Below are 27,889 nucleotides of genomic sequence, written 5' to 3'. Positions count from 1 at the left end.
TGCCCTCTCACAATTTCTGTCGAACCAATCCTGTTTTCTGGCCCTGCATCTCTGTTTTGGTATGAATGTTTGTGTGCCTTCCTCGTATAGTTTTAAAAATTTGGCATACATTTCATTTACTTCCCTGCCTAGCAACAATTCTGTCCAATTACACTCATTAAAAAAATTTCGAAGTTCCCCATAGTTGCCTCTCCTTAAATCGAGTTTATCAACTGTTTTAATGTCCCCATTTTCTTCTAGATGATATCTTAAAGCATATTTAATGTCTAACAGGACGTGATCACTCTTTCCCAAGGGAGGAAGGTACTGGATGTCAAAAATCTCTTCTTCTTTCCTGGTGAATACTAGATCCAGTACTGACGGTACATCTCCTTCCCTCATTCTTGTGGCTTGCTTTATGTGTTGATACAAGAATGTCTCCAGAATGAGGTTCACAAATCTGCATGTCCAAAAGTCCTCCGTTCTTGCTTCATAGGCCTCCCAGTCTATTGCTCTAAAGTTGAAGTCCCCCAGTATCAACAGTCGTGATTTATCTTTATCTGCTTGTACAATAATATCTCTCATGACCATTATGAGGCCCTCTCGTTTGTCATCCAGTTCTTCCTTTGTCCATGTGTTGCTTGCTGGTGGGCTGTAGGTATTTACAATTATCAGCTTATCATCCTGATTCCAGACCTGCAATGCCATTATGTCAATATCTCGAGGGTTTTCAAATATTAACTCTCTTACCTTCAGGTGTTTTTTCACCAGTACAGCCACTCCTCCTCCCTTCCTAGTTTTCCTGTCACGTTTCCAAACTGAGTAGCCTCTTGGGAATATGACTTCATTTATTATATTTTCTTCAAGTTTCGTCTCTGATAATGCAACAATATCTGGGACTCTAAGCTGGATTATATCTTGCAACTCCAAAGTTTTTGACCTCACTCCATCTATGTTGGTATATACAATTTTCAGGAACATGTTCCCTTTTCCTTTGCTCTTTACTCCCCCTTCCACTACTGATCTTGTTGCTTTGTTTTTATGTACCATTTCACAAGCTTTCCAGTCCCTGTCACTTTGTAAAAAAAAAGAATTTCTGTCTTCTTCATTTCTATCCCCATTTAGACGTTTTGCCTGAATTAGGTTCATTTTCAGCTTTTCTCTGTCTTCCTTGGAGAGGTCTTGTCTTATTGACCAAAATTTACCAACCTCATCACTCTGCAGTTTCCTGGCATTTCTTAGCACTTCCATCATGTTTTTCACTCCATTAAACGTCACCCTTAAGGGGCGGTTCTTTTCTTTCTCATATTTTCCTATTCTTCTAAAATCACTGACATTTTCCTTTGAGCCTTCTCCTAAACCTACTATTTTCTCATATGATTTTCATCTCTTCTGCCGCTCGGTCCACCCTAGATGAAATTTCCTTCTCTAAACATCCAAAAATGATTATGGACTTAGTTCTATCTGCAGTGTTTTGTACCAGTTTACTGTTGGTAACCAGTTCTTTCCTAATTGCTTGCCTAATTTCTGCTTCTTGTTGGTCATTTCTGGTTTTGACTTCCGAACACACTTCTTTGATAGTCTCTTTCTCTTTTACAACTTGAGCATATTATGCTTTTATTTCTTCTTTATACTTTTCTAGTTCTTTATTCACCTCCTCTATGTGAGTTGTCAGTGAAGTTTCCAGTTGGAGATCCTTACCTAACTCTATGTTAGCCCTTAGGCTTGCTTGGAGTTGTTCACCATATGAGTCTATCTTCTTGTTTATTTCTTCAAAGTCACCACACTTCACTTTCCATGCCTCATTTTCTTTCACTAGTTCCTTGATTTGCTCCTCCTGATTTGTTACTTTGTCTGTTAATGCAGTAATAATCTTACCTTGTTGAAGCATACTCCCTTTTAGAGTGCAAAGCTCACTCCAAAGAGCTCCATTGTCCTCTTCCAATTTAAGCACTTTTTCTTCATACTTCTTTTGCATATCCTCAATTATCTCTAACCTGCCAAGAACACCTCCTTTCCTTATATCTTGTGGTGAGAATCCTTTGAAACCATCATCTGATGGTGTGTCTACCTTCTCAGTGGGGGTGGTGGCGGCGGCCATCTTTGATTTTGTTCTAGACCAAAACAAACTTTTCCACTCGGCTATTTTCACTCACTTTTACTTGTTTATTGTATTTTATTTGCTTTTATTCTTCCCTGAACCTTTATGTAACCTGGGACACCACTGTAGCCCTCAACCTGTTCCCAATACTTAGGTAATTCGATATTTCCAGGAGCTTGCTGCAGTGTGACTTCTGCCTCCTCCAGCTTCACCTTCCAGTGTGTCCCTGTATACGAGTTTTTCGGAATACGAGCAGGATTTCCTCGGAAAATGTGCCTCGGAAGGCGAGGGTTACCTCGGAATGCAAGTTTGTTTATACGTGTTCAGGCCAACCTAGCGCGTGGTGGTACGGCGATCGTCGCCCCTCCGCCCCTCAGTTTACCAGTGTCTCGCGCCCAGTGACTATCCCACATCAATTCTTCACCCCGATTTTCAGTGTTTTGTTGGATTTTTGGTTATTTGACTTTAAAAGTTGTTATTATATATCTCACTATGGGTCCCAAGAAAGTCAGTGGTAAGGATCAAGGCAGGAAAGCCCATGTGAGGATGACAATAGAGGAGAAACAAGAGATCATTCGGAAGCATGAGAATGGTACACGTGTTGTTGAACTTTGTAGGCAGTACAACAAAGCCACATCAACAATATGCACTATACTTAAGAAGAAAAATGAGATTATGAGTGCTAAAGTGGCAAAAGGAGTAAGAACAATGACGAAACAAAGACCACAAATACTTGAAGAAGTGGAAAAGTTGCTATTAATTTGGATACACGACAAGGAATTAAGGGGTGACAGTGTTTCGGAGGCCATCATATGTGAGAAAGCCAGGGTATTGCACGAGGACCTTGTAAAGAAAACCCCTGCAACGAGTGATGCAGATACGAAAGAGTTTAAGGCAAGCATGGGCTGGTTTGAAAAATTTAGAAAAAGAAGTGGTATCCATAGTGTTGTGAGGCATGGGGAGGCAGCCAGCTCAGACAAACCAGCCGCTGAATGATTTATTGACGAATATAAAGAGTTTGCAGAGGCTGAGGGATACCTACCGCAACAAGTGTTTAATTGTGACGAAACAGGACTGTTTTGGAAAAGAATGCCCAAGAGGACATACATTACCAAGGAGGAAAAATCCTTGCCTGGACACAAGCCTATGAAAGATAGGTTTACGCTTGTGCTGTGCTCAAATGCGAGTGGCGATTTGAAAATTAAATCCTTGCTAGTGTATCATTCTGAAAATCTAAGGGTTTTCAAACAGTATAAAGTGCAGAAAACTCAAATGTGTGTGATGTGGAAGTCTAATAAAAAAGCATGGGTGACTAGGCTTATTTTTTCGGAGTGGGTGAATGAAGTGCTGTGCCCTGCCATAGAAAAATATCTGCAGAAGAAACATTTGCCACTCAAGGCCCTGCTTCTCCTCGACAATGCTCCTGCTCATCCTCCAGGCTTGGAAGATGATTTGTTGCCCAGATATAATAAATTCCTCACAGTTAAATTCCTTCCTCCTAACAGCACTCCTCTAATTCAGCCTATGGACCAGAAAATCATAGCAAATTTTTAGAAACTTTATGAAAGGGCACTTCTCCGGAAATGTTTTGAAGTGACTGAAGCCACAAACCTCACCCTCAGAGTTCTGGAAACACCATTTTAACATTTGTAGTGCTTTAAAACTCGTTGACAAAGCCTGGCAAGAAGTGACTCAAAGAACCCTGATCTCTGGCTGGAGAAAATTGTGGCCTGAATGTGTGACAGAACTAGACTTTGAGGGGTTTGAGCCTGTAAATGATGCACCTATTATTGAGGAAATTGTTACTCTGGGGCGGCAAATGGGCTTGGAATTGGGTGGTGATGATGTGGAGTTGGTGGAAGAACACAACGATGAACTGACCACCGACGAACTCCAAGCCCTTCAACAGGAACAGCAAAACAATGCAGCTGATCATTCTCCAGTGGAGGAGGATGAGGCAGTCGCGAATGTCCCTTCTGGAGAAATTAAGAAGGTGTATCAGATGTGGGAAGAGATTCAAACTTTTATTGAAAAGACTCACCCGGAGAAAGCTGTAGTAGGCCGTTGCCTTAATCTTTTCAATGACAATGTGATGCCTTACTACAGAGACAGCTTGCAAAGAAGGGAAAAGCAAGCTTCCATGGACAGACTTACAGACTTGTTGTGAGAAAATCGAGCAGTGAGCCACAACCAGGACCTAGTGGTACTCAGACAAAACGTGCCAGGGAGTGCACACCAGAAAGGTCCTCACTGCCTGATGTGATAATGGAAGGGGAATTCCCTTCCAAACAGTAACTCCTCTCCTCCTCCCCCTCCTCCTCCTCACCATCTTCCATAGGCCTACAGCATTCATCAACAAGGGTATTTTTAACTTGAACATAGTTTTGTAGGTTTATTTAGATGAATTAGGTATAAAAATTTAGTTTGATGTGGGGTTTTCCGGGTAGTCAGGAACAGATTAATTCATTTCCCATTATTTCTTATGGGGAAATTAGCTTCGGAATACAAGTTTTCGGAATACGAGCTGTCTCCAGGAACGGATTAAACTCTTAAACCGAGGTATCACTGTATATTGTGTTTGGCTACATAAGAGTAAAGCTGCTTGTAGATTAGTTTTTCAAATATTTTTGACAAGTTAGGCAGGATTGATATAGGCCTGTAGTTGTTAACATCAGTGAGATCACTACATTTGTGGTCAGGGGTTACTCTCGCTTTTTTTTAGAATATCTGGAAAGGTTTGGAGTTCAAGTGACTTGTTGAAGAGCAATGCAATAGCAGGGGCTAAAGATCTGGAGGCTTTTTTGTAAATTAAAGTTGGTATCTCCTCAAGGACACTAGACTTGGTTTTAAAGGAAAGGATTATCTCATTAACATCAGTGGAATTTGTAGGCTTTAGGTACAGAGACTGTGGAGAGTTACCTGTAAGATACTCCTGAACATCAGTACTGGAAGATGGAATATCATTTGCAAGGGATGACCCAATGGAAGAGAAGAATCTATTGAACTCAATAGCAGTAGCAGTATCAGAGGCTGAAAGCTGACCATTGTTATTGGACAGGAGTATTGGTTTGTTATTTAAAATCTTCTTTGATCCCAGTATTTGTGAAATTGTGCTCCATGTTTTTTTAATGTTGCCCTTTGTTTGGGTAAATTTATCTTCGTAGTATTTAGTTTTGGCTCTTCTAATTATTTTAAATAGCAATAATGAGTAATTCTTTGAAAATTCTTTGGAGACGGTTCCTAACCTATACTTCTTCTCAAGGTCATGTTTTTAATTAATGGATTTAAATATTCCCTTTGTTAACCAAGGATTGTTTAGCCTTTTAGTTGTGACTTGTTTTGTTAGCACAGGGCAGTGGGTGTTATAAAGGCTGAGAGTTTTTTGAAGAAAAGATTGCACTGCTAGGTTGATGTCCCCTATGTTACCTAAGATGGACTCTCAGTTGACATTAGTAGCAGCAGCTATAAAATTGCCTATAGCAGTTTCATTGTGCAGCCTAAAGCTTAACTCCCTTGTCTCTAGAGGTGGTTTGTAAATGTTAGTTAAGAGAAATGTGGGGTAAGGGTCTGAAGTGCTATCAATGATTATACCTGAAGTAAGCGGAGAGGTTATGTTGGGAGATGGCTTCTTCAATAACAAATTGTAAAAGCACTTATAACAGGAACATAATTGAATCTGCTTTGATACAGATAACAAAAGAAAGTAATTTGAACATTAGCAGTGGTTCATATTATTTAGATCCATTTTTGATAGATCAGTTAAAGGGCGATTTGAGTAGGATCATTGATACACATTTGTCTCACTAATTCATTGTAAATATTTACTATCTTATGCTATTATTATCCATGTGTGGGCCTATTGGTAGGTATGAATAGGAGCCGCATCGTATGGGCCAATAGGCCTTCTGCAGTTCATATGTCATTGTACCTCACCTCACTCCAGCCTATATATGTCCAATACTTGACCTGTAAATCACTCCTGAAGATGTATTAATATACGAAAGTACTTAAGGAAATTCCTGTTTCAATTCTTCCTCCTTGGTCTGACACTGTCTATATATATATTTATATATAATATAATATATATATTATAACATTTGATAAATTATTCGTTATTTTACATGATGAACCACAACCCAGATTTCATGGCATCTTCTATGGAATCTGGATTTTTTTTTTGTTAGAAATCTGGAATTGAAGGAAAAATCCAGTGAGCAGATTTGGTATGCAGGGATTATGCAGTCTTCTAGTATGTGCAGAAATTTGAATGATCCCCAAGCTACATAATATCCATTCGGAGGCCCTGGTCTGTGGATCACCAGTTTCAGTACCACTGCTGTATTCAGTATGCTGTATATATTTATAATAATATTGTAGTTTGTTATGTATGTAATGATTGTTACCCCTAATGTAGTAAAATTTTTAAGTTTCTTACATTTCATACCACTATAGTATTTTTTCCATGAACATATGCAGTAATAGTAATGACTCCCTGAATCCCTCCACTTGGACTGGTTGGTAGAGCGATGATCTCACTTTTTGTTGGTCGGTGTTTAATCCTTGATGGTCCAAGTAGTTTGGTAACATTACATCACTCCTTCCTTGTATCTCATCTTTTATTCTGTGTTCTCATGTCCCATCCATGTGCTTCATAGTCAAACTGGCTTAGTGCTTTTTCCTGATAATTTACTTTCCTTTCTTTTAATTTAATTTTTTGTACAATATCTGTTAAATAGTATTGTATAATTTACTCATTATTGGTGTTTCTGTCTCACAATTATATATTTATTGACTCAAAAACCACACAAAACATTGGCTGAAGCTTTTTATGTCTTTAATTTGTCATTGTTTTGTACTAAATAAATAAATAAAAAATGCTGTCCTCTTGGTTATGACCATAGCTCAAGCTCTTTTAAAAGCTAATTATTTGTAAACAATTATTATTTTAGTTTTTTGTAGTCATTGAATAGAAATATAATGCAGTATATTTATTAGACAGTATACAGTGCACTATATCATGTTATGTATCATGTTGTAGTTCAAAGGGCCATTTCTGCATACCTTATTCCTGTCAAAATTTCACTCCTCTTTAACAAAATTAAGGGTGATCACACTGTACAAAAATAGCTTTTTCTATTTAAATTTGAGTTTTCTTGATAGGAGCAATATCCAAGATGGAATTTTGATAATGCTGTTTGGATATCTCTATTTGTTTAGTGAATGATTATGTATTTACTTTGTAAGCGTGAAATGGTGGAATTTGTTGTAGTGTGGCTACATTGAGGGCATGTGAATGGAAATGCTTATAATATGATTGAATTTAGCCTGTGAGATTAGTGTAACTGGAGTGTATCTTGCTGAAGTTAAAATGGTGTATGGACTGCAGTGTAATATTGTGTCAGTTAGAAATAGGCTCTGAGTACAACATATATTGTGTTATGATGCTCCAGAATATTTTTTGCATTGGATGGCTTGCTCTATTCTTGATATGAATAGTTTAAAAGCAACCAATTCTTCCCCTGGCTGGCCAGGTGAGCGTGTGAGGGACGTCTGGCTACTGCATGAGCAAGCCACCAGAGGAGTGATCCTGGCTTCAAACCCGTGAGTAATTCTGCCTCACCAGATACTTTAGTCCAAGGAGAAAATTGCCACATTTATTGGCAAGAATACAAGCTGGTACAACACCTGGCATATGAATTGAGATGTTCAAAGTTGAATGTTGTAAGAGAAAAGAAGAAAATACTGTAATGAAACAGAGCTGCTGGAACAAGTAGAGCCTCCCCTTATTAAGTCCACTGAGAATATAAAATATAAATCTGTGTGGCAGTGAATACTTCTACATAGTTCTGAGTCAGATCAATTCATCAAGAATATATAATGCTCAGAAGACCTTGAAAATTTGGTCAATTTTATTAAGTACAGTACAGCATGCTTCTATTTCATCTCTGGAGATTAGTAAAATCATTGTTTTATTCGTAGCCTGTCTGTTATCTGAAAACAGATGTCCCTCTAGTTAAGATAAAGGGAATACAGACATAGGCAAACATACACTGACTAGTATTCATAACAAGTCTAATGCTAATTTTGCTTAGATGTGGAAGCAGTGCTAATAACATCTATATTAGCCAGTTCTGCTGTGTGTATTCTTTCTTGTATAAAAAATGTGAAGGTGCAGCAACTACTGCACTCTTAAGCATGTGTCAGTACATATGCTCACAGGTTAGGGGGCAGAACATTTTTATTATCAAATTGAAACATATAGTACTTCTTTAGTACAGTAACAGTAATTGTGCTATATGCCTTGACACTGTAATTTTTACTTTGGTATATTTTTTGGCTCATTATTGATATTTTGTAAACAATAATTGAATAGATGGTAACAAACATTAGCATAATAGTACTTCAGGAGCCCTATTGGCTCATATGAGGCAGCTTTTATTTATATCCTCCCGAACTCATACACACATGGACTGTATTTCTAACTTATTCCTGGAACAATCGAGCGAACCCAAGTCTGTTATGTTTCCCGGTAATTTATCCCATAAAACAGTAAATCTATTTATAAATCAATATACGGCCTAGTCTTTCTTGAATCTAATCTTTTCCAATTTATATCTATTGTTTTGTGTTCTATCCTGTGTTGATATATTTTAAGCCACCTATATTACCCTCCGTTGATCAACAAGTATTTGCTTGTCCTTGTTAGTTAAAATATTGTTCTGTATACACTGTACATCAAAATTTATCTTATTACAGTAACTAAATATAATGGCCACTGACTTGGTCATTATGACTTTGGCAAATGATCTCTTAAAGTTTATATTTTCTCTTAAATATATTTTACTGAAAATAAAGACGTTGGCATGAAGCCTAAATTCTTAATATAGGAGTCCACATTAACCACTTAACTGTGCCAACCGAGTATTCTCGGTCGGTGGGAAACTACGCCAACCGAGAAAACTCTCTTTGATTTTTTCATACCCATTCTAAATGTGTGTGAGGTTGGTTGTGTACGAAATAAACTCTTAGAACCTCAAGTGAGAGGCAGCCATCTTGGAAAAAATTCCCAGAATGCCCTAGGGCTGCTGGCTGGGTTAGTACTGAGTGAGCAACCATGGGTGGCGCATATGCCTCTGGCTCCCAAACACCTGTCCGACGCGGTGTTGAAAGATCACGCTCTGTCGGTGAAATTCAAACCTTATTGTTTGAAGAACATAAGGGTCATAATATTGGTGAAGCTAGGCGCAATAAGGACCTAACACAAAGGTCGGATGCAAGTGATACAGCACCTATAAGGACGATACAGTGAGTGTATCCAATTGTAGCTCTTGAGCGCATCCTTGCCCACCTATGCTATGCTATCTCCAATTTATTTAGATGATACATAGATGAATCGTTTTCTGCGTTCAGTGATGATGCATCTGATATAAGTAGCATAAATGAACAGTGTTAGCAGCTTCCATGGTGGTGTTTTTCATAAATATTTTCAGGAATACCTGAATCTCTTCTTGACTGACGGACACTTTGAGGCTGGCTGAATCTCTTACAGACAGACGGACACTCTTTGAGGCTGGCTGAATCTCTTCCTGCGTGGGACCTTACAAAGCGATCTTTTCACGACTACCTTACAAATTGATCTTTTCCTGTAATCTTTTCAATACTACCTTACGTTTTACAAGCTTGGCTATATGCCACCTACAGATACTAATGCCAAGGGTGTACGTGAGTGCATTATTTGCAAGCACACAGAACGAAGAAACAGGAAGCGAAAATGTATCTGTGCCTGGTGCAACGAGAGCGAAGTCGCGCTGTGTACCATGGACTACTTCGTTGATTATTACTCACTTCCAAAGTACTGAGTGTGTAATACAGTGTGTTACTGTGTAAAAAGTGTGTGAAACTGTACATATTGTAACTTTAGTGAGTTTTTAACAAGTAATATTGCGACAATAAACATTTAATGTGGACACATTACTGATACATGTATCACAGTTCCATGGAACATTATGAACGTTCTACTGTATACATTATGGAAAGGACACAAATATGCATCATATACGATAAAAGAACAAATAAAATCACATTGGAAATACTTAGAACAAATAATCAAAAATATATTTGTGGCTACACCCGGTGCTTGAGTGGCCATTGCGACAGTGTCTGGGTGAGTCACGCATGAGTGACCAGGCCCTGATGACGTCACAGCGCATCTTGTCCACGTCCCCACAACCAACGTAAGTGGAATTTGGTATTTATTTTTACGTAGACATGTTCAGAGAAGGGAATTTATCATTTTACAAAGAAAAAAAGAATTTTGGGGGGAACACTATATCATGGGCACAGGGGGAATTTCACAATAAATTCAGCGCAGCACGGTGGTTAACCCTTGAGCTGCTAAGGGCCATTTTGCCTTCAACACCCACAGGCGCAAAAAAAAAAAAAAAAAAAATCCAAAAAATTCTTTCGTCTTATAAGTGTTCATTTGTGTTCCCTGAACACGGGAAAAATAAAAGAATAATCGTAGGTGGCATATTTTGGCTACAATAGGGCAGGGAAGTCTGGCAAAAAAGAGGCGTTGACAGAGCAGTTGCCAGACGAGGTCTGCTCCGCCCGAGCTGTCAGGCGGGGGTTGCCACAAAGATGATATTACCTAGTTATTTCAATGTCTCTGATTTTTTCTTTGTTTTTTGTGCAGTAATATTATTCAATAGTGTGTATTGTGATATATTTATATAATAAAATGTGTGAACCATCGCTGTACTCAAAAGTATTGTGTTCATGTTAGGATTCAATTATGATGTTCATAAAACAATAAACAAATAGTTTTGCTGTTATTACACTATATACACATGTTATATCTACGTACATGTATCTGCATGTTTTGTTCATCATAATGAACCATTAAGTTGGTAGTATGAATCAAAAAGCAGCGAAGAGTGGCCTTCACTCGCCAGCCAGTCAGCCACTCGCCACTACTCCCTCATTCATCTCCTCACTCGCCAACATACTCCTCCAACCATACTGTTTTTGCTTTTATTCACTATACACAGACATTAAATATAGGTATCTACATGTTTTGTTCACTATAACTGTACATTTAAGCTTGTATGATAAGTTCAAGCAATAAGAGACGTAGCTACACACACAGTCAGATGGTGGCTGCTGCCGTCACTGGTACAAAGCCAGACGCAATAATATTACTCCTCCAACAATACTGTTTGTGGAGTTATTATACTATATACACACACACATTATATATATAAGTATCTACATGTTTTATTCACCATACCTGTACTAATAAGCTGGTATGGTGCCCAAAGACCATGGTGGCCACCAGTAAACATCATGACAAGTCGTGCAGACTACGCACCTCCCTCACCAAAATAGTGGCTCCCAACATATTCCTATTGCTGTTATTACACTCTGTACACACATTATATGTAATTATCTACATTTGTGTTCACCATAGCGAACCACTAAGCTGGTATGGTAAGTCCAGTCAATAAAAGGTGGCCACACCTTTTACACTGCAGCAACCAAGATAAAACAAACATTAGGCTGGAAGTGAGGAAAGAATTGGCATCTAACCCGAAGTTGGTGCAAAACACAGTTGATCGGAGTAAGTCCCTGATCATTTTTGGCTGCAAAGAAAAGGCGATAACATCTAGGTCAGAAAGAGCTGTAGAAGAAGCTAAAGTAGTAGATAAAATTGTTGGCCTCGTGGAAGGTCTTACAAACAGAGAGAATGTGTGCGACTACAGGAGAATAGGCAGGTACGTAAAAGGGAAAGATCGACCTTTGAGGATCACCCTAAACGGTGCCAAACAGATGGAAGAAGTACTAAGGAATGCTAGAAAATTGCAAAGTGATGAGGATGGGAAAGGGTGGTCGTTAAGACGAGATCTTTCAAAAGAAGATAGAGAGAAGCTGAAACTGAACCTCGCCGAGGCAAAACGTTTAAATGAGAGCAGGAATGAAAAAGAAATAAATTCTTTTTTCTACTGAGTGATTGGGGTAGGCAAACCAGTAAAGTGGTACATAAAGGCAAACCAACAAAATCAATAGAGAGAGGGGGAGTGAAAAATAAGGAGAGGGGGAACAAGTTCCTGAAGATTGCATACACCAACATAGATGGAGTGAGATCGAAGATACTGGAGTTAAGTGATGTAATACAGCTGCAGACACCGGACATTGTTGCACTCACGGAGACAAAACTTGAAGATGTAATTTTAAATGAGGTCATATTCCCAAGGGGCTACTCAATTTGGAGACGGGACAGAAAAATCAGGAAAGGCGGTGGCGTTGCTGTGCTGGTAAAAGAACACCTAAAGGTGAACGAAATAATGATTGCCAATCCACAAGAAGTTGACATAATAGCACTAGAGATCTGCCATGAGGATGATAAACTAATGATAATAAATGCATATAGTCCACTGCCAAGCAGCACATGGTCAAAGGAGGAGCTAGATAGTAAACGTGAAGGTCTTATAACAATAATGAGAGAGATTATAGCGAGAGCGGATAACGATAGATCACGACTGTTGATAGTTGGTGACTTCAACTTGAAATCCATAGACTGGGAAGAATATGAAGCTAAAACAGAAGATTTTTGGACCTGTAAATTTGTAGACCTCATCCTGGAAACATTCTTGTATCAACATGTTAAACAAGCTACGAGGATGAGGGAAGGGGGACGTTCCCTCCTTGCTAGATTTGATATTTACCAGGAAGGAGGAAGAGATATTTGACATTCAGTACCTTCCTCCCTTGGGTAAAAGTTACCATGTCTTTTTGGGAATAAAGTATGCAATGCGTTATAAGCTGGAAGAAAATAAGGAGGTTGAAGCAGTTGAAAAACCAGACTTCAGGAGAGGACATTATGGTGACCTTAGAAATTTTTTTAGTGAGTATAATTGGACAGACTTGATGCTAGGCAAGGAAGTGAATGAGATGTATGTCAAGTTTTGTGAAATATATGATAAAGGCACAAAAAAATTTATACCAAAACAGAGATGCAGAACTAGGAAACAGGATTGGTTCAATAGAAATTGCAAAAGGGCTAGAGACCAAAAGACACAAAAATGGAATCAATACAGGAAGAGGCCGAACCCCCAAACATACCAACGATACAAAGATGCGAGAAACAACTACACGCAGTGAGGAGAGAGGCAGAAAGAAATTTTGAAAAAGGGATGGCAGACAAATGTAAAACAGAACCAGGTCTATTCTATAAATTCATAAACAAAAAATTGCAGGTAAAGGATAATATTCAGAGGTTGAAAATGGGAAATAGATTCACGGAAGTTGAAAAGGAAATGTGTGAAACACTAAACGAAACGTTCCAAAGTGTGTTTGTACAAAATGAAATCTTTAGGGAACCAGATACAATAAGAATTCCAGAGAACAACATAGAGGATCTAGAGGTGTCTAGAGACGAAGTGGAAAAAATGCTTTCGACAGAGTTCCACATAAGAGGTTGTTCTGGAAACTGGAAAGTATTGGAGGGGTGACAGGTAAGCTTCTATCATGGATGAAAAATTTTCTGACTGATAGAAAAATGAGGGCAGTAATCAGAGGCAATGTATCGGAATGGAGAAATGTCACAAGTGGAGTACCACAGTATTCATAAACAACAAATTGCAGGTAAAGGATAATATTCAGAGGTTGAAAATGGGAAATAGATTCACGGAAGATGAAAAGGAAATGTGTGAAACACTAAACGAAAAGTTCCAAAGTGTGTTTGTACAAAATGAAATCTTTAGGGAACCAGACACAATAAGAATTCCAGAGAACAACATAGAACACATAGAGGTGTCTAGAGACGAAGTGGAAAAAATGCTCAAGGAGCTCGGTAAGAACAAAGCAGCTGGCCCAGATGGCGTTTCACCATGGGTTCTGAGAGAATGTGCATCTGAGCTCAGCATTCCACTTCACCTGATCTTTCAGGCATCCCTGTATACAGGAATCGTAGCAGACGGGTGGAAACAGGCTAACATAGTTCCAATCTACAAAAGTAAAATCTTTAGGGAACCAGACACAATAAGAATTCCAGAGAACAACATAGAACACATAGAGGTGTCTAGAGACGAAGTGGAAAAAATGCTCAAGGAGCTCGGTAAGAACAAAGCAGCTGGCCCAGATGGCGTTTCACCATGGGTTCTGAGAGAATGTGCATCTGAGCTCAGCATTCCACTTCACCTGATCTTTCAGGCATCCCTGTATACAGGAATCGTAGCAGACGGGTGGAAACAGGCTAACATAGTTCCAATCTACAAAAGTGGCACCAGGGAAGACCCCCTCAATTATAGACCTGTATCATTGACAAGTGTAATAGTGAAAGTATTGGAAAAACTAATCAAAACTAAATGGGTAGAACACCTAGAGAGAAATGATATAATATCAGACAGACAGTATGGTTTTCGATCTGGAAGATCCTGTGTATCGAATTTACTCAGTTTCTATGATCGAGCCACAGAGATATTACAGGAAAGAGATGGTTGGGTTGACTGCATCTATCTGGACCTAAAAAAGGCTTTTGACAGAGTTCCACATAAGAGGTTGTTCTGGAAACTGGAAAATATTGGAGGGGTGACAGGTAAGCTTCTATCATGGATGAAAAATTTTCTGACTGGTAGAAAAATGAGGGCAGTAATCAGAGGCAATGTATCGGAATGGAGAAATGTCACAAGTGGAGTACCACAGGGTTCAGTTCTTGCACCAGTGATGTTTATTGTGTACATAAATGATCTACCAGTTGGTATACAGAATTATATGAACATGTTTGCTGATGATGCTAAGATAATAGGAAGGATAAGAAATTTAGATGACTGTCATGCCCTTCAAGAAGACCTGGACAAAATAAGTATATGGAGCACCACTTGGCAAATGGAATTTAATGTTAATAAATGTCATGTTATGGAATGTGGAATAGGAGAACATAGACCCCACACAACCTATATATTATGTGAGAAATCTTTAAAGAATTCTGATAAAGAAAGAGATTTAGGAGTGGTTCTAGATAGAAAACTATCACCTGAGGACCACATAAAGAATATTGTGCAAGGAGCCTATGCTATGCTTTCTAACTTCAGAATTGCATTTAAATACATGGATGGCGATATACTAAAGAAATTGTTCATGACTTTTGTTAGGCCAAAGCTAGAATATGCAGCTGTTGTGTGGTGCCCATATCTTAAGAAGCACATCAACAAACTGGAAAAGATGCAAAGACATGCTACTAAGTGGCTCCCAGAACTGAAGGGCAAGAGCTACGAGGAGAGGTTAGAAGAATTAAATATGCCAAAACTAGAAGACAGAAGAAAAAGAGGTGATATGATCACTACATACAAAATAGTAACAGGAATTGATAAAATCGACAGGGAAGACTTCCCGAGACCTGGAATTTCAAGAACAAGAGGTCATAGATTTAAACTAGCTAAACACAGATGCCGAAGAAATATAAGAAAATTCACCTTCGCAAATAGAGTGGTAGACGGTTGGAACAAGTTAAGTGAGAAGGTGGTGGAGGCCAAGACCGTCAGTAGTTTCAAAGCATTATATGACAAAGAGTGCTGGGAAGACGGGACACCACGAGCGTAGCTCTCATCCTGTAACTACACTTAGGTAATTACACTTAGGTAATTACAGGGTTCAGTTCTTGCACCAGTGATGTTTATTGTGTACATAAATGATCTACCAGTTGGTATACAGAATTATATGAACATGTTTGCTGATGATGCTAAGATAATAGGAAGGATAAGAAATTTAGATGATTGTCATGCCCTTCAAGAAGACCTGGACAAAATAAGTAGATGGAGCACCACTTGGCAAATGTAATTTAATGTTAATAAATGTCATGTTATGGAATGTGGAATAGGAGAACATAGACCCCACACAACCTATATATTATGTGAGAAATCTTTAAAGAATTCTGATAAAGAAAGAGATCTAGGGGTGGTTCTAGATAGAAAACTATCACTTGAGGACCACATAAAGAATATTGTGCAAGGAGCCTATGCTATGCTTTCTAACTTCAGAATTGCATTTAAATACATGGATGGCGATATACTAAAGAAATTGTTCATGACTTTTGTTAGGCCAAAGCTAGAATATGCAGCTGTTGTGTGGTGCCCATATCTTAAGAAGCACATGAACAAACTGGAAAAGGTGCAAAGACATGCTACTAAGTGGCTCCCAGAACTGAAGGGTAAGAGCTACGAGGAGAGGTTAGAAGCATTAAACATGCCAAAACTAGAAGACAGAAGAAAAAGAGGTGATATGATCACTACATACAAAATAGTAACAGGAATTGATAAAATCGACAGGGAAGATTTCCTGAGACCTGGCACTTCAAGAACAAGAGGTTATAGATTTAAACTAGCTAAACACAGATGCCGAAGAAATATAAGAAAATTCACCTTCGCAAATAGAGTGGTAGACGGTTGGAACAAGTTAAGTGAGAAGGTGGTGGAGGCCAAGACTGTCAGTAGTTTCAAAGCGTTATATGACAAAGAGTGCTGGGAAGACGGGACACCACGAGCGTAGCTCTCATCCTGTGACTACACTTAGGTAATTACACTTAGGTAATTACACAGTCAGAAGATGATGCCACCACCCTCCCTACCTCAGCAGTACTCCTCCTTCCATGAAGCACAGCACTAAATTGGTTGCATCGGTTGGTGCTAATCTTGCCAGTAAAATCCCACAGACTCAGACACATATTAACACATATCTCTCAGGCAGCTATCCAAACTCTCTTCTCCTTTCACCAATCAGCCCGGCAGATGTTGTGTCCATCATACACTCTCTAAAAGCCAAGGCAGGGAACACCAGTGAAATTCCGTCCATTGTGTACAAGAGAGCCTCCCATGCCCTTGCCCCACCCATAGCACTACTGTTCAACAAATCTATAGAGTGTCACACCTTCCCTGATATCCTCAAAAAAGCAAGAGTAACGCCAGTCCATAAAGGAGGCAATCCGGCGGACATAAACAATTATAGACCAATATCAAATCTACCCATTCTATCAAAAATATTTGAAAAAATTATTTACAAACGGCTCTATTCCTACCTCGTAAAATTCGACATACTCAGCCCCTGCCAGTTTGGCTTTCGGTCCCAAAAGAGCACCAACGATGCAATCATTAGTCTCCTTGACGTTATCTACTCAGCCCTTGACAAAAATGAGTTTCCGATTGGACTCTTCATTGACCTAAGAAAAGCCTTTGATACTGTTAATCACAACTACCTCTTACTTAAACTCCAGCATTATGGAATCCGAGGCCTTGCCCTTGACTACATCCGATCCTATCTTAGTGACAGACACCAATATGTAACCATCAATGATACAACTTCGTCCACTCTACCAATTACCGTTGGAGTGCCACAGGGCAGCATCTTAGGACCTCTTCTATTTCTTATATATATAAACGATCTGCCTAATGTCTCTAATATTCTCAAACCTATAGTAGACTTACTACATCTTATTTGGAAGCAAATCATCAAATGCAATTCAGCTACAGATAGACAACATTAACATCAGTAATAAAGATGATGGCAAGTTTCTTGGCCTATTCCTAGACAAGAGACTCAACTTCAGCACCCACATTCAACACATAACTAAGAAAGTCTCTAAGACAGTTGGTATACTCTCCAAAATCAGATATTATGTTCCTAACTCTGCTCTCCTCTCACTATATTATGCACTAATTTACCCCTATCTTAATTATGGTATCTGTGCATGGGGGTCTACCACTGCAAACCACCTTAAGCCCATCATCACACAGCAAAAATCTGCTATCAGAATGATAACTAACTCAGCTTTCAGACAACACTCAGCTTCCTTGTTTAAATCCCTAAACTTGCTAAATATTAACTCCCTCCACACATTCTCTTGTGTCAACTACATTTACAAAACCCTGTTCTTAAATGCAAACCATGCTCTGAAACTCTCCCTGGACAGATGTAATAGGACCCATTATCACCACACCAGAAATAAATATCTCTTTGATATCCCCAGGGTCAAACTTAATCTGTGTAAACACTCTATGCAAATTAAGGGACCTAGTTTATGGAACTCACTCCCTAGTGAATTGAAAAACTGTAAAACTTTTGCCTTATTTAAAAGCAAAACCAAAAAGTACCTAACTTCATCTTCTTAGTTTTCCTACACTGAGCTTTAAATTTGCTCTGTACCTAGTGTTACCCAATCTCCTAATTTTTATGTAATTTCAAACAACCTTATCATTGTGTTCATTGCTGTCTTCTTTTATGTGCTAGCCATATGCTGTATTGTGACTACCAATTTTTGTCAACTACCATTCAAGCTGTCATTGCAACCAATCTTATATTGTTTCTGCTGTATTATGCCTACCAATTTTTTTGTCAACTACCATTCAAGCTGTCATTGCAATCAATCTTAGCTACCTATGTGCTTTAATATTCTGTACCTACAATTTTCTCTCATCTTTTTTTTCATTTCATGTAATCTGTTATCATTTTTTGTCTATAATTTTGCAAGTATTTACCTCCTTAAAATTTTCTTAGATTAAGGACCTGCCCGAAATGCTGCGCGTGCTAGTGGCTTTACAAGACTGTAATTACCATATTTGTATCCTCACATTCCTTATGTACATTCTTGTATATGCATAAATAAATAAATAAATAAATAAATATCACCACAATCCTGCTATTATCAGAATCCCTGGTCAGTTTTATCACAGTCAGGGGTCTTCTGTAATATTATCATCGCTAAATAATAGCATGTACATATATATTTTGACATTTTTAGGCGATGCTGTGGTCGCAAGTTGAACAACAGTGCTGTGAGCTCATGCTGCGTGTGTCAGCCATGGTGGCTCGCTCAGTACTGAGACTCACACCCGGGCCACGATTTTTTTCTAGGTGTCGTCTGCCAACTATCGATTGTGGCTGTACTATACCGGCCCCTATCCCATGCTGGCATTTAAATTAAATTAATGCGCTAGACACTAAAACGGCTATGAATGTATTGCGCGGTATCGGTAATGTTACTCAAATCATCTATATATGTATTGAATGGTCTAAGGGTTAACTGACAAAAGCTAAAAATGACCTAAAGAAAATCTAGCTTGAATATGATATAAATAAGATCTTGATCCTATGTCAAGATCTTGACATAAACCTAAAGTATGTTTTTTCTGGGCTGACCATTAGTAGCTTCCCTTAACATTGGCTCTGATACCGTTGAATTATTCACAAAGCTACGAGGCCTCTGGACTTGCACAAGTCTACCAAATGCCAGGACCTAAATCTGATATGCTCAGAAGAGAAGGAAAACAGAGGAGGCCTTGTCGAGGACCGGGCCGTGGGGACGCTAAGCCCCGAAATCATCTCAAGATTGTATGAGTTTTACATGAAAAATATAGAAAATTTAGTGATAAATAGCCCAAAAAAAGAGCAAATGTTCGCAATCAGAATTTGACTCAAATCCGGAATATGTTGGCAGTCATTGTAGCAACTTCATCTCTTTGGGGAGGTGTCCTAGCTGTTTCCTGTTCTAAAGAACAAACCTTTGGAGCCACAGTTTATCCTTAATTTTTCCTTTTGCAATACATTACAGTACTACTCACATTCCTTGTCCAACTTTCCACATGATCACTGGTTCAATAGATTGTTTCTAGTCAGTCTTGGCATGTTTTCCTGGATCTGCAGGATACTTATTAATGTGTTCTGATACACAGGCAGTTCAGGGATTGGCTGGATTTTAAAGTGGGCAATGTCTTCTACTTTTGTGCTCTCCCATATGGTCAAAATTTAGAACCCACAATGTTTACCAGACTTCCTCAGGCGGTACTTTGCTGTGTCTGGATTCCCAGCACCTGAATTCTGGTGTAGCTCAATAACTGGCTAGTTTGGCACCCACAGTTGAGATGATTTCGGTTCCTCATCAACTAGCGAAAGTCTCAGTTGATTCCCTTCCGGCAATTGATGTAGTTTGGATCTGGGACACCAGGGGTGGCCTCTCTTTCTCTAACGCTGTCTGGCTCCCTTTCTTTTAAAAAGCTTGGTCATCCTACTCATCCTTTATTCTTTTCTTTTGGATATAGCTGAAGGCACCATTTTGCTTTTTTGGAGGTTGTTGGCGCTTTGCTGGCTTTGGGACTACATGGTGTGACCTTGTGGTTAAGGAGGATTTTGATTAGTAATTTTCCTCTTATGACTTTTCAGGGTATTTTGCTTATCCAGCCCATCCTTCTGTTTAGTACAGTGCAACCTCGATTAACAAATTTAATCCGTTCCAGCACCGAGCTCATCATGTGAAATGCTCGTCTTTCAAAACGAATTTCCCCATTTAAAATATTGGAAATAAAAATAATCTGTCCCACCACCGAAAAACATCAATATGATATTCAATTTTTTAAATAAGAAGCAGCCTACCTGACAAACGCTGAACGAACCTTTTTGACATTTGTTCTTTTTTCAAATTTTTCCATTTTTTTTTTTTTGTTTATTCTACAAAAAAAATTCAATACTTTGCAACATCACAGCAGTCACCCCTTAACATCCCAGCATCTTTAACCACTTAACTGTGCCAACCAAGTATTCTCGGTCGGCCGAAAGCTGCGCCAACCAAGAAAACTTTATTTTTTTGTACCCATACTAAATGTGGCCGAGGTTGGTTGTGTACGAAATGAACTCTTAGGACCTCCAGTGAGAGGCAGCCATCTTGGAAAAAATTCCCAGAATGCTCTACAGCTGCTGGCTGGGTTAGTACTGAGTGAGCAACCATGGGTGGCGCATGCGCCTCTTGCTCCCAAACACCTGTCTGACGCGGTGTTGAAAGATAACGCTCTGTCAGCGAAATTCAAACCTTATTGTTTGAAGAACATAAGGATCATAATATTGGTGAAGCTAGGCGCAATAAGGACCTAACACAAAGGTCGGATGCGTGATACAGCACCTATAATGTGTGTGCGAATAATGTGTGTGAGAATGTGTGCGACTACAGGAGAATAGGCAGGTACGTAAAAGGGAAAGATCGACCTTTGAGGATCACCCTAAACGGTGCCAAACAGATGGAAGAAGTACTAAGGAATGCTAGAAAATTGCAAAGGGATGAGGATGGGAAAGGGTGGTCGTTAAGACGAGATCTTTCAAAAGAAGATAGAGAGAAGCTGAAACTGAACCTCGCCGAGGCAAAACATTTAAATGAGAGCAGGAATGAAGAAGAAATAAATTCTTTTTTCTACAAAGTGATAGGGGTAGGCAAACCAGTAAAGTGGTACATAAAGGCAAACCAACAAAATCAATAGAGAGGGGGGAAGTGAAGAATAAGGAGAGGGGGAACAAGTTCCTGAAGATTGCATCCACCAACATAGATGGAGTGAGATCGAAGATACTGGAGTTAAGTGATGTAATACAGCTGCAGACACCAGACATTGTTGCACTCACGGAGACAAAACTTGAAGATGTAATTTTAAATGAGGTCATATTCCCAAGGGGCTACTCAATTTGGAGACGGGACAGAAAAATTAGGAAAGGCGGTGGCGTTGCTGTGCTGGTAAAAGAACACCTAAAGGTGAAGGAAATAATGAATGCCAATCCACAAGAAGTTGACATAATAGCACTAGAGATCTGCTATGAGGATGATAAACTAATGATGATAAATGCATATAGTCCACCGCCAAGCAGCACATGGTCAAAGGAGGAGCTAGATAGTAAACGTGAAGGTCTTATAACAATAATGAGAGAGATTATAGCGAGAGCGGATAACGATAGATCACGACTGTTGATAGTCGGTGACTTCAACTTGAAATCCATAGACTGGGAAGCATATGAAGCTAAAACAGAAGATTTTTGGACCTGTAAATTTGTAGACCTCATCCTGGAAACATTCTTGTATCAACATGTTAAACAAGCTACGAGGATGAGGGAAGGGGACGTTCCCTCCATGCTAGATTTGATATTTACCAGGAAGGAGGAAGAGATATTTGACATTCAGTACCTTCCTCCCTTGGGTAAAAGTGACCATGTCTTTTTGGGAATAAAGTATGCAATGCGTTATAAGCTGGAAGAAAACAAGGAGGTTGAAGCAGTTGAAAATCCAGACTTCAGGAGAGGACATTATGGTGACCTTAGAAATTTTTTTAGTGAGTATAATTGGACATACTTGATGCTAGGCAAGGAAGTGAATGAGATGTATGGCAAGTTTTGTGAAATATATGATAAAGGCACAAAAAAATTTATACCAAAACAGAGATGCAGAACTAGGAAACAGGATTGGTTCAATAGAAATTGCGAGAGGGCTAGAGACCGAAAGACACAAAAATGGAATCAATACAGGAAGAGGCCGAACCCCCAAACATACCAGCGATACAAAGATGCAAGAAACAACTACACGGCAGTGAGGAGAGAGGCAGAAAGAAATTTTGAAAAAGGGATTGCGGACAAATGTAAAACAGAACCAGGTCTATTCTATAAATTCATAAACAACAAATTGCAGGTAAAGGATAATATTCAGAGGTTGAAAATGGGAAATAGATTCACGGAAGATGAAAAGGAAATGTGTGAAACACTAAACGAAAAGTTCCAAAGTGTGTTTGTACAAAATGAAATCTTTAGGGAACCAGATACAATAAGAATTCCAGAGAACAACATAGAACACATAAAGGTGTCTAGAGACGAAGTGGAAAAAATGCTCAAGGAGCTCGGTAAGAACAAAGCAGCTGGCCCAGATGGCGTTTCACCATGGGTTCTGAGAGAATGTGCATCTGAGCTCAGCATTCCACTTCACCTGATCTTTCAGGCATCCCTGTGTACAGGAATCGTAGCAGACGGGTGGAAACAGGCTAACATAGTTCCAATCTACAAAAGTGGCAGCAGGGAAGACCCCCTCAATTATAGACCTGTATCATTGACAAGTGTAATAGTGAAAGTATTGGAAAAACTAATCAAAACTAAATGGGTAGAACACCTAGAGAGAAATGATATAATATCAGACAGACAGTATGGTTTTCGATCTGGAAGATCCTGTGTATCGAATTTACTCAGTTTCTATGATCGAGCCACAGAGATATTACAGGAAAGAGATGGTTGGGTTGACTGCATCTATCTGGACCTAAAAAAGGCTTTCGACAGAGTTCCACATAAGAGGTTGTTCTGGAAACTGGAAAATATTGGAGGGGTGACAGGTAAGCTTCTATCATGGATGAAAAATTTTCTGACTGATAGAAAAATGAGGGCAGTAATCAGAGGCAATGTATCAGAATGGAGAAATGTCACAAGTGGAGTACCACAGGGTTCAGTTCTTGCACCAGTGATGTTTATTGTGTACATAAATGATCTACCAGTTGGTATACAGAATTATATGAACATGTTTGCTGATGATGCTAAGATAATAGGAAGGATAAGAAATTTAGATGACTGTCATGCCCTTCAAGAAGACCTGGACAAAATAAGTATATGGAGCACCACTTGGCAAATGGAATTTAATGTTAATAAATGTCATGTTATGGAATGTGGAATAGGAGAACATAGACCCCACACAACCTATATATTATGTGAGAAATCTTTAAAGAATTCTGATAAAGAAAGAGATCTAGGAGTGGTTCTAGATAGAAAACTATCACCTGAGGACCACATAAAGAATATTGTGCAAGGAGCCTATGCTATGCTTTCTAACTTCAGAATTGCATTTAAATACATGGATGGCGATATACTAAAGAAATTGTTCATGACTTTTGTTAGGCCAAAGCTAGAATTTGCAGCTGTTGTGTGGTGCCCATATCTTAAGAAGCACATCAAAAAACTGGAAAAGGTGCAAAGACATGCTACTAAGTGGCTCCCAGAACTGAAGGGCAAGAGCTACGAGGAGAGGTTAGAAGCATTAAATATGCCAAAACTAGAAGACAGAAGAAAAAGAGGTGATATGATCACTACATACAAAATAGTAACAGGAATTGATAAAATCGACAGGGAAGACTTCCTGAGACCTGGAATTTCAAGAACAAGAGGTCATAGATTTAAACTAGCTAAACACAGATGCCGAAGAAATATAAGAAAATTCACCTTCGCAAATAGAGTGGTAGACGGTTGGAACAAGTTAAGTGAGAACGTGGTGGAGGCCAAGACCGTCAGTAGTTTCAAAGCGTTATATGACAAAGAGTGCTGGGAAGACGGGACACCACGAGCGTAGCTCTCATCCTGTAACTACACTTAGGTAATTATACTTAGGTAATTATAAGGACGATACAGCAAGCGTATCCAGTTGTAGCTCTGGGCATCACTCTTGCAATCCTATGCTATTTCCAATTTATTTAGATGATACATAGATGAATCGTTTTTTGCATTCAGTGATGATGTTTGTTCTTAACATGGTTTTACAAATGGCCGTTCATGTTTAACTAATTTGCTATCTTTTTATTCCAACATAGTTGGAATAAAAATGAGATTGAGATTGCAATTAGTTGAGGCAGTTGATAGTGGTGAGGATTGTGATGTTGTGTACCTTGACTTTAGCAAAACTGTTGATACAGTGCTACATGAAAGACTGATTAAAAAAATAGAGGCTCATGGTAATGGGGGTGCTATATTAAATTGGATTAGGGCATGGCTATTCCAAAGGAAACAGAGAGTTAGTATAAATGGGGTTAAGTCAGAGTGGGATAATGTTGTTAGTGGAGTGCCTCAAGGCTCTGTCCTGGGACCTCTGTTGTTTATAATATATATAAATGATTTAAATTCAGGTATGAGTAGCAACATTTGCAATTTGCCGATGATACAAAAATCGGTAGGGAAATTAACACGGAAGAAGACTCACTATCATTTCAAGTTGATCTAAATAGGGTTTTGAAATGGTCAAAAGATTGGCAGATGCAGTTTAATGCTGATCAATGTAAAGTTTTGAGGCTAGGTAATGATGATAGAGTTACAAGATATGAGCTGGATGGTGTTGAGATTGCAAAGTCGGATTGCGAAAGGGATCTGGGATTTATGATTAGTAAGAATTTAAAACCAAAGGATCAATGCATGAATGTTCGTAATAAGGCAAATAGGACACTGGGATTTATTAATCGAAGTGTTAGTAACAAGACACCTGGTGGTGTTCTTCAGCTATATCTTGCTCTGGTTAGGCCCCATTTAGATTATGCAGTTCAGTTTTGGTCGCCGTACTATAGAATGGATATAAATTCACTTGAACGTGTCCAACGTAGGATGACAAAGTTAATTCACCAAATTAGAAATCTTTCATATGAAGAAAGATTAACAAAGCTTAAATTGCATTCACTGGAAAGGCAAAGAGTGAGGGGTGACATGATAGAGGTTTACAAGTGGATGAATGGACATAACAAAGGGGATATTAATGGAGTATTAAAAGTATCAACACAAGACAGAACCCAAAACAATTGGTATAAATTGGATAAGTTTAGATTCAGGAAAGACTTGGGTAAATACTGGTTCGGTAACAGGGTTGTTGATTTGTGGAACCAATTACCATGAAACGTAGTGGAGGTGGGGGTCCCTCGATTGTTTCAAGCGTGGGTTGGACATGTATATGATTGGGATTGGGTGGGTATAAATAGGAACTGCCTCGTATGGCCAATAGGCCTTCTGCAGTTACCTTTGTTCTTATGTTCTTATGATGCATCTGATACAAGTAGCATAGATGAACAGTGTTAGCGGCTTCCTTGGTGTTTTCCACAAATATTTTCAAGAGTAGCTGAATCTCTTCTTGACTGACAGACATTCTTTGAAGCTGGCTGAATCTCTCACAGACTGACGGACACACTTTGAGGCTGGCTGAATCTCTCACAGACTGACGGACACACTTCGAGGCTGGCTGAATCTCTTCCTATGTGGGACCTTACAAAGCGATCTTTTCACAACTACCTTTCAAATTGATCTTTTCCTATAATCTTCTCAATACTACCTTATGCTTTACAAGCTTGGCTACATACCACCTACAGGTACTAATGCCAAGGGTGTATGTGAGTGCGTTATTTGCCAGCACACAGAACGAAGAAACAGGAAGCGAAAATATATCTGTACATGGTGCAACGAGAGCAAAGTCTCGCTGTGCACTATGGACTACTTTGTTGATTATTACTCACTTCCGAAGTACTGAGTAATTACCTAAGTGTAAGGTAATTACTCAGTACTTCGGAAGTGAGTAATAATCAACAAAGTAGTCCATAGTGCACAGCGAGACTTTGCTCTCGTTGCACCATGTACGAGTGTGTAATACAGTGTGTTACTGTGTAAAAAGTGTGTGAAACTGTACATATTGTAATTTTAGTGAATTTTTAACAGGTAATATTGCAACAATAAACATTTATTGTAGACACATTACTGACACATGTATCACAGTTCCATGGAACATTATGAACGTTCTACTGTATACATATTGTAAAGGACACAAATATGCATCATATACGATAAAAAAAAAACAAATAAAACCACATTGGAAATACATAAAACAAATAATTGAAAATATATTTGTGGCAACACCCGGTGCTTGAATGGCCCGCGCGACCGTGTCTGGGCGATTCACGCACGGGCAAACAGGCCCTGATGACATCACAGCGCACCTTGTCCACTTCCCCAGAGCCAAAGTAAGTGGAATTTGGTATTTATTTTTACATAGATATGTTCAGGGAAGGGAATTTATCATTTTACGAAGAAAAAATAATTTTTGGGGGAACACTTTATTTCATGCGCACAGGGGGAATTTCACAATAAACTCGGCACAGCACAGTGGTTAAATAAGAATTCAACCATCTGGGTTATTCAATACATAACATTAGTTTGATCAATTAATCCTGCTTAGTAATCAGAGCCAGGCAGAGTAATATTAGCTAGCCTTCAGTCCTGAGCAGTGCTAAGCTAGGGTAGTGGGGATCGTGTCTCTGGGAGGTCACCATCTAACCTCTAAAGGCCAGAGCAGCAGCAGTTGCAGTTGGACTTAGAAATTTGACGGTAACGTGCTTGAGAGTTTAGTATAGTTCATTTTCCATCCATGTCTTTTAGGAAATCTTTCAGTTCAGGAAGTGTTCTGCTTAGGGAGTGTCTCTTATTATTTACATTTTTATTGCTTTGCATCAATAAACTTTGTTTTAATATTTACATTTTGGTATTTTTGAGTATTTCCAATAATTACACATTGTCTTTACTGCGGTCCTCACAAGTCTGGGTTAGTGTTGAGTGAGTCAGCACCAATATTGCCGGCAAGCCTAGTCCATTTGAAAAGCAGATACAGTGGCACCTCAACTTACGATTGCCCCTACTTACGATAATTTTGAGTTACGATGTAAATTGCATTGAAAAATGCAACTCGAAATCCGATGGTGTCGTCGACTAACAATATTTGTTGGTACATGTTCGGGTCGACCGAGCGTGTGGTTCCCGGTCACGCGGTCCGACCTGCCTCAGTTTACTACAGCTGCCTGCTTAGTGACGATCGCGCCTATAAGAAATTTCGCGTTTGTGGTGATTTTTTGCATTTTGAACATTAAAGTAATTATTATACATCACACCATGAGTCCCAGAAAAGTCAGTGGTAAGGCTCAACATATGAGATCCCATGTAAGAATGACCATAGAGTAGAAACAAGAGATCATTCGTAAATACTGTATGAAGATGGTGTGCGGGTTGTTGGACTGGCCAGGCAGTACAACAAATCTCAGTCAACGATATTCACCATACTGGCTAAGAAAAAGGACATTATGAGTGCTAAAGTGGCAAAACGCGTATCAATAATCATGAAACATAGAACACAAACACTTGAAGATGTTGAACAGTTATTATTAATTTGGATACACAACAAGGAGTTAG

At 39.0% G+C, this 27,889-nt stretch overlaps 1 protein-coding gene across 4 annotated transcripts in view; it reads left to right on the top strand.

Moving 5' to 3' along the window:
- LOC123772181 (zinc finger protein PLAG1) overlaps positions 1–27,889 on the top strand; it is a 294,636-nt gene that overhangs the window by 120,478 nt on the left and 146,269 nt on the right. Inside the window, exon 3 of one of the 4 annotated variants that reach the window (XM_069311295.1) lies at positions 7,612–7,681. The exons of the other annotated variants lie outside the window; for them this stretch is intronic. The gene's annotated coding sequence lies outside the window, so the exon portion shown is untranslated. The remainder of the gene's footprint in view (positions 1–7,611; positions 7,682–27,889) is intronic. 4 annotated transcript variants of the gene reach the window in all.

The sequence above is a fragment of the Procambarus clarkii genome, chromosome 69 (genome assembly GCF_040958095.1).
Source record: "Procambarus clarkii isolate CNS0578487 chromosome 69, FALCON_Pclarkii_2.0, whole genome shotgun sequence".
Taxonomy (NCBI): domain Eukaryota; kingdom Metazoa; phylum Arthropoda; class Malacostraca; order Decapoda; family Cambaridae; genus Procambarus; species Procambarus clarkii.
The sequence above is the reverse complement of the archived record's forward strand: the minus strand, read 5'-3'. Positions and strand labels throughout refer to the sequence as shown.